The 14915-nt window shown below is 45.0% G+C and overlaps 1 protein-coding gene across 1 annotated transcript in view; it reads right to left on the reverse strand.

Annotated features, from left to right (window-relative positions):
* The window catches only part of RB1CC1 (RB1 inducible coiled-coil 1), a 68629-nt gene extending 53951 nt beyond the window's left edge, over positions 1-14678 (reverse strand). Inside the window, exon 1 of the mRNA XM_081111411.1 lies at positions 14301-14678. The gene's annotated coding sequence lies outside the window, so the exon portion shown is untranslated. The remainder of the gene's footprint in view (positions 1-14300) is intronic.
* Between the last annotated feature and the right edge of the window lie 237 nt (positions 14679-14915).

Consider the following 14915-nt stretch of genomic DNA (forward strand, 5'->3'; position numbering starts at 1 on the left):
TGACACCACCACCATCATCATCATCATCTCCTGTCTCCTCTCCCCTACCCCAACCAATCCTTGGGTATGGGCAGCGCCTATGATCTGTTTCTAATCAATGAAATCAAAGGTGATGAAATTTCACATGACTGCTTCTGAGATTACATGAAATTATACCTCCCACCATGCCACTGGTTCCCTCCCCTGCCAGCTTTGATGAAATAAATGAGTTGCCATATGGAGAGGCTCACGTGGCAAGAAACTGAAGTTGGGCTCTGGCCAAAAGCCAGCAAGAAGCTGAAGGCCTCAGTCCTGCAGAGAACTGGATCTAGACAACCACCAAGAGCTTGGAAGCAGATCATTCCTCAGTCAAGCCTTATGCAAGACCCCTAGCCCTAGCCAACGCCGTCACTGCAGCCTGGTGAGACCCTGAAGCAGAGGAGTAAGTCAAACCATGCCTAGAAACTGTGAAATAAGATTTGTGTTGTTTTAAACAGCTAAGATTGGGGTAATTTCTTTCTCAGCAAGGGTATTGCACATCATAGGGATGCTACAACAATTAAGTGGGGGGAGAGGGGAGTTAATGTATTTATGGTGCTTAACAGATAATAAGAATTCAATAAATAACCCAAGTACCCCTTTTGGGGCACCTCTTCCTCTGCTAACTCTCCAGTGTTTGGGTGAAATCTCAACCATCCCTCTTCCCCCTTTTATAGCAGCTCAGATGCTCCCACAGCTGCAGTTTACCACCACTGCCGATTCCTGAACCCAACCCAAATCTCTCTCTAAACCTGGATCATTTACCCAACTCCTCTCAAACTCAACAAACCCAATTTTCCCATATGCATTTCATTATTATTATTTCTAAAACTGAGCTCTTTATTTTTCTGCCTCCTAACCCTCTCACTTTTCAACTGTTTCTGTTGATGGGTCTACATTGAGGCAGTCTCTCAAGTGCTATCCTAGATCTTTCATCTTTCTCACAGATTATATATATAAACATCAGTTAAGTACTTAAGTACTTATATCCAGTCAATTCTAACACAAATATTTACTATCTATTACTATTCCTATTGCTACTGCCTTAATCAGGCCCTCCGTGATTTCTGGAATTTTACAAAAGCTTTTACAACCTGCTCCATATTTCCTCTATCCCTAGTCCACCAACTTCCACACTACCTTCAAAAAACCATTCTAAATGCTAGGCCAGTGGTCGGCAAACTGCGGCTCACGAGCCACATGCGGCTCTTTGGCCCCTTGAGTGTGGCTCTTCCACAAAATACCGACTTCTGCGCATGGGCCACAAAGTTTCAATCGCACTGTACGTGCGTGCCCGCACGTGGTGTTTTGTGGGAGAGCCACAGTTTGCCAACCACTATGCTAGGCTAATAAAGTTTTATGCTGCTTTAAACCAATGACTGATTATTATTTTTATGTCAGCTACCATTTACTAGTATGAGAATTTACTATATTCTAGACAACTACTCTAAATGTTTTGTTAAATAAAATTCTTACATTTGATCCTCACAAGAATCCTTGTGGTAGGCACATAATATTACCATCCTCATTTTATAGATTAAAAACTAAGAATTAATTGTACCTTCTCAACCCTTTAACCAGTACAAAAACATCTACTAAGACAGCAAACATTATATGGCAGCTTCCTTTCCACCACAACCTACCATCCTCATCTTCCTCACAATTCCCAAACACTCACTTAAACTCCTGTAAAAAGTCTCCTGTTTTCCCTATCTAAAATCCTCCTTTCTCTACCTATTATTACTCCTTCCCCTTTGCCCTACTCTCAAGCCCCACACTTTCTTTCACAGATTTAATCACAATATCTTTAGCTATGCTACGTACTCTGTCTTTCTATGCTTGCAGATATTTTGATGTTTCTATTCATAGTTCACAACTCAACTGAATAGCAAGCTTCTTTAAAACAAGGACTGTTCATTCCTGGGAACTAGTTCTGAAACATGTCTAAATAAAAATGAATAATTCTATACTAGTAAAGGATTATTCTATATCCTTGTAAAGACCATTAAGAAGTCACATGCTTGACTTTGACCACAGAATTTCTTCAGGTTGTTATCAAAGAAAGATCCCTGGATTTTCCAACATCATTATCTCCATGACAATAGGCTCCATTTCATTCATCAGCCCACCACTATCATTCAAATACTTGACAATGCAACCCCAATGAATTGGTCCAATTGAACAGTTACTCAAGTTCTACTTAGCTAAAATATATGTCACTGTTATACTACAGATTAGCACCAAATCTTTTAATGAATAAAACAAAGTGACTAAGAAGCGAACAGACTAAAGTAACAAATATAGTTGATTATCAGAGCCCCCAAGTAACATAGCTGGATCCTTGGGTGAGTAACAATAAGCAAGGTCCTCTGCCAAAACTATTTGCTAAAAGTCACTAAAACAATCTGGATGGGTAGCTCAGTTGGTTAGAATAGCATCCTGATCCACCAAGGGCACATACAAGAATCAACCAATGAATGAATGCATAAATAAACAGAACAACAAATCAACGTTTCTCTCTCTCTAATAAAAACATAAAATAAATTTAAGCCACTGAAAGTTTAAGTATTTCATACCAGACCATGACCAGTATATCCTGATTTATATTACTTGTCTTTCACTTAATAATCATCTTTCCACATTACAAATGCTTCATAAATATTAATATTGATGGCCAAATAGCATTCCAACTTGTGAATTCACCATAATTTAATACTATCTTACAGATATACTTTTTTTCTTATTCTTATGACTAGAGGCCCGGTGCACAAAAATTTGTGCACTGGGGGGGGGGGGTGGTCCCTCAGCCCGGCCTGTGCCCTCTCGCAGTCTGGAACCCCTGGGAGATAACAACCTGCTGGCTTAGGCCTACTCCCAGGTGGCAGAGGGCAGGCCCAATCCCTAGGTACAGCCCCTGGTCAGGCTCAGAGCAGGGCCGAATGGGGAGTTGGGTTGCCGCCCCCTGTCATGCACAGAGCAGGGCGGATTGGGAGGTTGCAATGCCACCTTCAGTCACACTCAGGGTAGGGCCGATTGGGGGGTTCAGGCACCGCCCCGTCACACTCAAGGCAGGGTCGATGGGGAGGTTGTGGCGCCACCCCGTCACGCACAGAGCAGGGCCAATGAGGGGGTTGGGGTGCTGCCCCCTGTCACGCACAGAGCAGGGCTCATCAGGGGGTTGGGGAGCTCCCCCCTGTCACTCACAGAGTAGGGCCGATAGGGGAGTTGGGGCGCCACCCCCTGTCACACACAGAGCAGGGCCGATCAGGGGGTTGGAGCCCCTTCCCCTGTCACGAACAGAGCAGGACAGATAGGGAGGTTGTGGCCCCGCCCCCTGTCACACACAGAGCCGCAGGGCGATCAGGGGGTTTGGGCGCTGCCCCCTGTCATGCTGATCCTGGTACCAGGAGGCCTCTCGGCTCCACTGATTCCGGTGCTGGGAGGCATATTACCCTTTTACTATATAGGATAGAGGCCTGGTGCATGGGTGGGGGCCAGCTGGTTTGCCCTGAAGGGTGTCCTGGATCAGGGTGCGGGTCCCCACTGGGGTGCCTGGCCAGCCTGGGTGGGGGTCCCCACTGGGGTGCCTGGCCAGTCTGGGTGAGGGGCTGAGGGCTGTTTTCAGGCTGGCGGGTGACTGAAGCTCCCAACCGCTCCTTTTTTTCTTTTTCTTTTTATTCTGGGCCAGCTTTTGCTCTGACTCCAGCTCTGAGGCCTCTGCTGCTGAAAGCAGGTATCTGGTTTGTTTGGGTTCTATAATCGAAACACTATATCAACTCCAGCTCTGAGATCCCAGCTCGGCTGCTGAAAGCAGGTTTCTGGGGTTTAGTTTAGCATCTATATTTGTTACAATGTTTCAAACTGCAAGCTCAGAGGCCGTCAAGGCAGGCAGGGAACGCTGGTTTCCTCCGTCACTGAAGCAAGCAAGCCTCATGTTAATTTCAAGCTGCCTGGCTGCCAGCCGCCATCTTGGCTGGCAGTTAATTTGCATATCTTGCTGATTAGCCAATGGGAAGGGTAGCGGATGTACGCTAATTACCATGTTTCTCTTTTATTAGATAGGATTATTCTCATAAAGTGGATTCATAGGAGTTAAACTGCTGGATTAAAAAAATCCAAATATTTTAAGGCTATTAGGAGATTGATTCCTTTACCAATTTATACTCCTCAGGCAATATATTTGGTCAACCAGTTGACTACATCCTTTTAATATCATATTTTTACTTGTTTGCTAATATTTATTTTATATTTAAACACTGTCTTTATTACTGAGTTGTAACTTTATTCATTCCCAGACTGCCTGCTGTGTATCATGCACTCTAGTAGAGATAAAATATAATCCTATATAACAAAAGCCTAATTTGCAAATCAACCTAACGGCAGAACGACCAGTCACTACTATGATGCGCACTGACCACCAGGGGGCAGATGCTCAATGCAGGAGCTGCCCCCTGGTGGTCAGTGCACTCCCACAGGGGGAGCGCCACTCAGCCAAAAGCCAGGCTCATGGCTGGCAAGTGCAGCGGTGGTGGCAGGAGCAGCGAGCTGAGCGGTAAGGAGCAGTGAGCAGGCGGGCAGTAAGGACAAGGATGTCCTGGACTATGAGAGGGCGCAGGCTGGGCTGAGGAAACTCCCCCTCCCCATTCCAGTGCATGAATTTCGTGCACCAGGGCTCTAGTAGTATATATGATTAATAGTCCCAGGACTGCTATGAACTCCAATTACCAGGAAGAATGAAGTCCCTATCTTACAGGGTTAGCTTATAAATTAAAGAGGACAATATATATATAGCACCCAACACGATGCCTAATACAAGCACTCAATAAAATGTATTCAATAAACACAATTTGTACATTCATGTGCTAGGAACTAAAAATATAAAAATAATGGGGGGAAGTTGTGATATCTGCAGTCAGGAAAAGTAGGGATATATATACATGATACTTTCTAAGAAGTGTACAGAGTGTGACAGGAAAATATACAAGGCACTTGTACTGACAAGAGTAGCCAGAGGGGCCCTGACCAGTTTGGCTCAGTGGATAGAGCATCGGCCTGTGGACTGAGGGGTCCCAGGTTCAATTCTGGTCGGGGGCATGTGCCTTGGTTGCGGGCACGTCCCCAGTGAGGGGTGTGTGGGAGGCAGCTGATGGATGTTTCTCTCTCATCAAATGTTTCTAGCTCTCTGTCCCTCTCCCTCTCTGTAGAAGGTCAATGGAATATATTAAAAAAACAAAACAAAAAAAGAGTAGCCAGAGGGTGCATCACCAGAAAGGGCATGCAGATCTGAGAGAAGCTGGCAAGAGAGGAAGCTAGCCAGATAAGCAGGAATCACATGACTGTACTCAATAAAGGCTTGATGAGTGAAGGATTAAATAGATTGGTTAAAAGGAGTCATCTTTTTTTCTGAAGGATTAGGCAAGTAAAAGGATGGTAACTAACATGGAAGGAATACTGGTGACTGACTAATTCATTCATCCAAATCCAACAAACACTTATTGAGCTTATGTGCCAGGACTGGGTATTCTGTGAACAAAATAGACATGATCTTTGCCCTGATGGAGTTCAGACTTGAAGGAGAAAAAGGCATTTAAAAAAAAAAAAAAAAGATGTAATAAATGCAATGAAAGAAGAGTGGGCGTGAAGGAGGTCCTTTAGATTTGGGTGATCAAAATAGACTATGTGGGTTATATCCAAATGCAATCATAGGGGATGAGAAAAGACCTGTTACAAGAAGGCACAACATTTCTGTAATACTAAACATTTCATAATCACTGTATTATTCTAAGTGTTTTCTTGTTTCCTTTTAAATAGTTTACCTTTCTTGCCTTGATATAATTTCACACTTAGAGGAAAGTTATAATAGTACAAAGAACTCCTAATACCTTCTACCCAGATTCACCACCGTGTACATTGTGCATCATTTGCTTTATCATTTCAGCCACTTCATGCCCATACATCTACGTATTTCCCATGAACTACTTGAAAGCAATTTGCAGACAGATGCCTCTTTAACCATAAATACTTGGAATATGTGTTTGCTAACAGCCAGAATTTTCTCATATATAACCAAAGTACATTATCCAATCATTAAATTTAACAGTGATGCAACATTATTATCTAACTAGAGGCCCGATGCACGAAATTCGTGCAAGAGTAGGCCTTCCTCCCCACGGCTGCTGGCACCGGCTTCCCTCTCGTACCTGGGACCCGGGCTTCCCTCCAGTCACCGGCACCCAGGCTTCCTTCCGGCCTCCAGCACCCAGGAACTGGGTTTCCCTCGCAGAGAGAGGCCTCACCCACCCGCCACAGCCCACTGGTCGGTGGCCTGGGCCTCCCTCTGTGGGGTGATGTCCGGGCCCTGACCAATCGCATCGCACCCACCTTGGCTAGCCTGGCGCCAGTGGGTGTCATAGTGTGGTCCTGGATGGTCGTCTGGATGGTCGTCTGGATGGTCACCGTTCGGTCGATTAGCATATTATGCTTTTATTATATAGGATCCATAGTCCATATGCAAATTATTACTCCAATAATATCTTTTACAGCGTTCCACCCTATCCAGAGACCAATTCAGGATCACATATTGCATTTAGTTGTAAAATCTATTCACTCTCCTTCATTCTGGAACAGTCTATCAATCTTTTTCTTTTTCTGGTCTGTGGCAATAATGCTCTCAATCCAAGAGAGGCTTTAGAAATTATTGAAGAGTAAAAATGACCTAAGTGCCATTCCCGTTCCATAATACTTATAGTAAATGAAGGAAACTGATAAACTGTAGCAGCTACTGTGTGCATTCATTCAAACAAACACCAATCTCTTCATCTGATGTTGACTACAAGAAACAGCTCGCCCTAGCCGGTTTGGCTCAGTGGATAGAGCGTTACCCTGCGGGTTCAATTCCAGTCAAGGGCACATGCCCGGGTTGCAGGCCCGATCCCCAGTGGAGCATGCAGGAGACAGCCAATCAATGATTCTCTCTCATCACTGATGCTTCTATCTCTCTCCCTCTCTCTTCATCTCTGAAATCAATAAAGATATATTTAAAAAATAGAAAATAGAGCCTGAACATGCTGCCCTAGAAGAGTAGATCCAACTCAGAGAGCAAGACAATTATCCTCATCTGCAGTCCCCATTCTGGCCTCCAATGTGATGTCCCAGGGGAGATCTGCCTCCCCATTCTACTTGTCTTCACTAGTCATTTATATTTAGTTCTCCAATTGTTATCTTTTCCTTTAATCCTCACCTGAGGATATGTATTTATTGATTTTAGAGAGATGGGAAGGGAAAGGGATAGAGAAACATCAGTTGCCTCCCATGTGGGCCTGGACCAGGGATGGAAACCCACAACCTGGATATGTGCCCTGTCCAGGGACTGAACCCACAACCTTCCAGTGTAAAGGATGGCACTCCATCCAAATGAGCCTGCCCAGGGATCCAATTGTTATCTTCATGTATACATAAAATAGAGAATAGAATGAGTTTTGGAATCAGAAGATCCATTAATTCAAGTCCTGTCCCCACTATTGACTTTGCGACCCTGACTGGCCTTATTTAACAAATTACTTTGATTACAAAACGGAAAGAAATTATCTGTATCTCATAAGGTTATTGTGAGGAAGTAAAGAAACATCTACACATATATGGAAGAGCGATGCAAACTAAAGTGCAATACAAACATCAGTTACTATTATTAACTAATCCAGATCAGTGTCCTGAACTCAGCTTATGTTAAGTATCTCCAAGTAGAAGTCATTCTGTTACTTCAAACTCATCATGTCCCAATCTCAATTCAGTGCTTTTCCTTTAAAACTATTCCCTAACTTCTTTCGTCAACAAAACCTATCACTCTCTTTTTACTCAAAACTTGTTATTTCTATTTAAATCCTATCCATTTTTTTCCTTCATAATCCAACCCCTCATTTTCAAGTGACATTATCCTTATTTTAGAGCCTGCAAATGCCTGTAAGTCTCCAGCCTTCTCCAGCCCTCCCTGAACACTTCTACCAGTTTCCACCACGGCAGTCAGGCTGCTTCCTCCTCAAGTATCTTCCCTAGAGCCTCACTGTTGCCCACAAGAGCCACCAACCAATGGTGTGCCCTGCTCTATTGACCTCAGTTCAGTAGCCAGGTGGTTTCACTTAATTTCATTATCTGCTTGCCCCTTGAAGCAAGTAAATTTGCCATCTCTGGCATAAAACTAGATTAGCATTACAATGGCAGATTTGGGGGCAAGTCTAATCTCATCTCTCCCAATGAGGCTCAGATAACCTTTACACAACAGTTCACCATCTATAAACGAAATATTACCTTTTACAGAATGGATAAGAGGGATAGAAATAATGTACTTCAGATTCGTTCACAATGCAAAGATAAACACTTTAAAGATGGTAGCAATTACAACTTTAACTCCAACATTCAAGGACTTAATAATTAACCCCAGTGTATTTTTCTACAAGTTATCTCCAACTGCTCCACTACAAAAAACCTATACTCTTACTTTACAAAATCCTGCCAGATAAAATCTCCCCCATTTCTACTTACCTACATTTTACTCATCCAAGAACGGTCCTAAGTACGGTCCTATTAGCACTTCTGGGAAGTCTCCCCTAATCACAGGTGGTGGCCCACACTGTTCTTTCCCCACTCCTGACCTTACAGAGCCCTTAACTAACTACAGAGGTAATATCAACTATGTGATATTTTCAAATCAAAGTGATGCCAATGTAATAACCTGATTATTAATCAACAGGAAAGGAGCAAAGGGAAGGCCGGATAATATAGGCATGCCATTTGTACAGCTTTTTGCCAGAAAGCTGCAATTTAACACTCTCCAGGTATGTTCTCCTCAGATCGCTGGAGGAAGAGACGGGACAATAGACGCATGCCCAGTGAGGTCTGGGTGATATAGAAAAGGTGATTACCTGCTAGCCACACCTGGGAACAGGACATTGGCCAGAACAGACATGGGCACTGCAAGGGCAGAAAACCTGAGATACACAAGCTCCTGAACAAACGAAGTTTGCTCTCTTGGCCCTCCTGCACTCCTGGCTCTCCTGCTGCAGTGGGTACGCTCCCACAGCCATGTGGGACCTGACTCAATCTCACCACGGAACAGAAACTCTGGACAGTGGCTTTGCTCCCAGCTCTGCTGAAGCCGCAGCTGCACATTTCCCAGGACTGATTTAAGGGATATGGAACTTTGGAAACTGAGGGATATAATTTCGCACAAATACACCTTTCTACCACATCTCATTCTCCCACGCAAGTCTTGGAAAATTCTTTCTCAAGATACAAGAACCAGACCTCCAGCTCCCAGTGGGAAAGGGACAACCCACTCCACTAGCAATGGAGAAATCCCACCCATGCAATCTTCCAATAACAAAAGGACATTTGTTCCTCAAGGATCCCTCTGGGATATAGTCAGCTATAAATGGGGGGGGGGGGGGGGGGGGGGAGATGTATGTTTTAAAATACTGACTCCAATGCATTGATTCCCAAATATACAGGGGTTGCAACTGGGCATAAGGAAAAGAACAAGAAAGCATCTCTTATGCTCATAAAAAAAAAAAAAAAAAACCCTCTAACCAATTTACTAATTGGAGAATAATTTACAATTCCTCTTCGAGAGATTACCACCATAATGATAAGGTAGGTCATTCCAGCTTACTGTGAGATAGTCTGACCTATTCAAATTTTAGAATTAGCTTCTTTATATGGGGAGAACAAAGGGAAAAATTCCCAGTGACATTTTCTGGCACCCCAAACTGAACACATTCTGTCTTTTTTATTGATTTCAGAGAGGAAGGAAGAGGGAAAGAGAAAAAAGCATCAGAGAGGGAGAGAGAAAGAAGCATCAATGATGAGAGAGAATCACTGATTGGCTGCCTCCTGCACACCCCCTACTGGGGATCGAGCCCACAACCCATATTGGCTGGGCAACACATTCAATCTTAGAGTATTCCCCCAAATCTCTTTCCATAGAGATTCAGAGCCTGATAAATGAATGTCTTGCCTACAACTAAACAAATATCTTCATATAAGAACAGCACTAAAAGAATGGCAATAACAGGAATACTTTTTAATAGTTTAGGTGTGTCCTTCAGAGTTTTTTCCTATGTATACAGGAAATACTTGTGTATACACAGACAGTTGGTTTTGTAAAAGTGAAATAACATCATACATACCACTATACAACTTATTTGAAGTGGTGTCTGACATTCATAAAATTATGTATAATGCTCAACAAAGATCATTTAAATTTGGAAATGTTAGTAAGTAAGCAATCTGAAAAAAGTTATCCCAATTGAGAATATCATCAGACTTTGTCATTTTGAATTAGTATTATTGTTTCATTTTTTTCATGTATATCATATCATTTGACAGCTTCTGCTTAACAAAGACTCAAAAGAACCATTAAAATGAATTTAAGTCAAGTCTACTACAAAATATCTCTCCTACCTTCAAAGTATACCAAGTAAGGAACTCACAGCTATTTTTCCTACATTACTATAACCAATTGGGGTATGACCCCCAGAGCTGTGTATGGTATAATTGTTAAAGGATAGCAATTTCAAATTGTGACGCTACCTTTAAGTGTGAATTCTGGTTTTTTTAATTCTTCATGTTCGTACTGTATGATATATATATATATATATATATATATAATTTCAACAGATAGTCTGAATAATTACTGACCAAACGGGTGGAGGAGGGAATGCGGGGGGGGGGGGGGGGGGGGACGGACGGACGGACACCTGTAATATTCTCAACAATAAAAAAATTAATTAAAAAATAAAAACAGTGACTTATCCATGTCCTATCATTCTTTTTCTTCTCCTAGAACAGTGATGGTGAACCTGTGACACGCATGTCAGAAGTGACACGCGAACTCATTTTTTTGTTGATTTTTCTTCGTTAAATGGCATTTAAATATATAACATAAATATCAAAAATATGTCTTTGTTTTACTATGGTTGCAAATATCAAAAAATGTCTATATATGACACGGCACCAGCGTTAAGTTAGGGTTTTTCACAATGCTGACACGCCGAGCTCAAAAGGTTCACCATCACTGTCCTAGAACTACCCTACTTGGTAAAAGCCCAAATGCCTTCAGTATATTTTCTTCAAATTTCCAAGAATGCTCAATTATAATTATTTTTATACACAGCTCCAATTTTCTTTTATTAGATAAGAATACTTTCTTACACATTCTTATATTTCTCACAGTAACTGGTTCAATGGTCTGTGGTAAGTAAATAACTGTAGGAATGAATGTGTGTGGAAAGGAACTGCTAGATTTTTCACGAGTTTTTTAAACCAGTATTTTCTGTAATACACAAGGAAAGCTTAATTGGGGTTAGAGAATAGTATTACCTAAATGAGAAAATTTTACTAACCATTCCTTTAAAAAGAAAACACTAATAAGTTATACACATTTGCAATGTAAAGCATCTAGCAGGTGCTTCAACACTGGCTGAATGCGCGAAATTCTCAAACTCAGAAGCCAAATAAAGCTCTTCTCAAGCTTACATAATAACCGTTCAGGTTCAAGTGTGGCTTTTCAAGAACAAAGGTCTTGTGTCCTCTGCCCTTTTGGACTGTATAAATTTGATTTACTAAAAAATCAACCTGCCAGGCATTCCAACTTTGTGCTAGTTAGCAAGGGTCAGAAAAATTTTCTCAAAAGACAAGAATACTACCTCCATTGCCTTTCCTATTATCCAATAACACCATAAGAATTAGGCCAATAGAGAGATGCAAATAAAAACAACAAAGAAGTATCACCTCACACCCATCAGAATGGCTACCATCAACAAACCAACAAATGACAAGTGCTGGCAAGGATGTGGAGAAAAGGGAACCCTAATACACTGCTGGTGGGAATGCAGACTGGTGCAGCCATTATGGAAAACAGTATGGAGTTTCCTCAAAAAATTAAATATGGAACTGCCATTTGACCCAGTGATCCTACTTCTAGGAATATATATCCTAAGAAACCCAAAACACCAATCAGAAAGAATATATGCACCCCTATGTTCATAGCAGCACAATTTGCAATAGCTAAGATCTGGAAACAGCCCAAGTGTCCATCAGTAGATGAGTGGATAAAAAAGCTGTGGTACATTTACACCATGAGTACTACGCAGCAGTAAAAAAGAATGGAGGGACCTGGAGAGTATCATGCTAAGTGAAATTAAGTCAGAGAAAGACAAGTATCACATGATCTCTCTTGTATGTGGAATTTAATTAACAAAATAAACTGATGAACGAGTGGATCCAGAGACATGGAAGCATGGAACTGAGTGAGGAATCTCGGAGGGAAGACAGGGGAGGGTGGGTGAGTGGGAGATAATCAACCAAAGACCTTGTATACATATAGGCATAACCCATGGACACAGACAATAGGGTGGTGAAGGCCTTGGGGGGGGAGCTGGAAGGGGTCAATGGGGGGGTAGGGGGGACATATATAGTACTTTCAACAATAAAGATTTTTAAAATTAAATTTAAAAAAAAGAATTAGGCCAATAACTAATCCTAATGTAAACTAACATAAAAGATTCAAAGTAGGCTAAATAAAATTACTTTTAAAAAGTGGTCTGAGTCCATATCCAATTTCCATCAACAAATATTTATTAACAAACATTTATCAGCATCTAGGTTTTAAAACACTATGTAGCCCTAGCTGGTTTGGCTCAGTGGACAGAGAGTGGGCCTGCAGTCCTGGATTCGATTCCTGTTAAGAGCACTTGCCTCAGTTGTGGGGGTTGCAAGCTCAATCCCCGACCCTGGCCAGCCTTGCAGGAGGCAACCAATCAATGTCTCTCCCTCACATCCACCTCTCTCTCTCTCTCTCTCTCTCTCTCTCTCTCTCTCTCTCATCCACGCTTCTCTCTCTCCATCTCTCCTCCTCCCTTCCCCTAAAGTTTAGGGCCTAAACAATCAACGGGAAAAATATCCTCAGGTGAGGATTAACCAAAAAAAACAAACAAACAAAAAAGAAAACACAACACTATGCAAACACTAACATAAAATCATGACATAAGCATTTCTGAGAAAATACGTTCGTTCAGGCCACATTCTGTCACATTAAATAACAGAAAGCAAAGTATCTTCACATCCTTAGCAATGGTCCACTTACAGATCAAATAACCTCTCAAAAACTACATCAACCACCTTCCCCGGTGGTCCTTCTGCTTCTCATACTAATATCAGCCTTGGAAGGGGGACCCTTTTTGTATCAAATAGCGAAATACAATAATGAGATTGTCCAATAAACCCAGACTCGTCTTGCTAAATTAAAAATAGTTGCCTCAATTGCTAACCTTCCAATCCTTCGGATAAACCATTCAAGCACCACACACACACACACACAGGAAACTATGCGATCAAGTGGTTAGCGATACAGACACGTTGCAGACGTCAGGCGCGCATTCCTATCCAGCTTAACGTCCTGTAGTAACATGACTACCAAGAGGAAGCACATCAGTCGTCCCTGGCACTCAGGCCCACATCGCTTGGTGGTGTGCCCACACTTGAAAGAGTCACGACGGAGAAGACGAGATTGTGAAACTATCAATAATAAACAAAGCGCATCCGGCAGGCCGTGGAAGGAACCGTAACGATATTCCGAGAAGCTGCCGTTTCTCCTGCGGTTCTGCTGCTACCGAGGAAGTTGTGAAACCCGCATACATACATACTCCATCCATCCCGAATGCATCCGTGGGGCGGGCGGAGGCTGAGTCATTCCTCGGAGTAACTTTAGCCCGGTCCTCCAACTCCGGGATCGGGACGAAGACGTCTCTCTCCCCGTTTCGCCCACTGAACGCTCGGTTCGGCCTCGGCCCAATTCCACTCCCCGGTTTCTCAAGTCAAAGGCACCCTGAGGCTCAGCTGAGCCCAGCAGGGGTGGCAACGAGTGAGGAGGCGTCCCGCTGGGTTCGGGCGTCTCTCCCCACCGGCCACTCCCGCCAGGCTGCCGGGGGGCGCGCCCCGACGGGCAGGCATCCCGGGGGCCCCGCCGCAGGAAGCCCAGGCCGGCCCGGCCCGGCGAGCCCGCCCCACACCTCCCGCAGCCCGCGGGGCTTCAGGGAGCCCTGTCGGCACAGGCGCCGCGGCGCTGGGAGGCGACCGCCAGGCAGCACCTGCCGGCACCGGCGCGCGGGGCCCACGGGCTCACACCTGCGCGCGGGCGGCGCTCCAGCCCCGCCGGACCCCGGCGCCCGGGCCCAGCGCGGCCGCGGCGCCAGATGGGGGAAGAGGACGCGGGCGGCGCCGGCACCCACCTGGCAGCACCTCCTCCGTCGGCGGCAGCAGCAGAGCCGGCAGCCCCTGGCACCATCTTCCGCCGCCGCCTCGTCCTCGGCGGCGGCTACCAACCGCCCATCCGGCTCTGCCAACCGACACGATCGCCGGCGTCCCGGTGCCGGCCGCGGCCCCGAACTCCGGGCGGGAGGGAGGGGTCCGGGCGGAGGAGGGACGCGGTCAGGCCCCTCGGCTCTGCGTCGGGGGCCGGGGGGAAGGGGGCCGCGGCCCGTCAGAGCCGAGGGGCCGGGGCGACGGGAGGAGCCTGAGGCAGCGCCTTGGGGTCGGCAGGGCCGCGGACACGGCCGCGGCTGGGTTTGTTATTGTCGACTCCGTTCCTTCCTCCGCGGAGCATGCCGGGAGTCGGCGGGCGGGGGAGGGGCGGCCGGCGGCGCAGAGGGGCGGCGCGCAGGTCCGGAAGTCGGCGGCCTGCCGGGAAAGGGGCGGGGCCCGCGGCCGGCGCTGTCCTCCCCTGACCTGGGGACACTGTGCTGCGCGGCCTGGGTGCTGTGGCCGCGGTCGGGCGCGCACTCCCGCAAGGTGAGCTTGACCTTTCCTGCCCCGGCGAGCCGGCCGGAGCTGGGCGGACCCTGCGG

The sequence above is a fragment of the Myotis nattereri genome, assembly GCF_964212035.1.
Source record: "Myotis nattereri genome assembly, chromosome: 17".
NCBI lineage: Eukaryota > Metazoa > Chordata > Mammalia > Chiroptera > Vespertilionidae > Myotis > Myotis nattereri.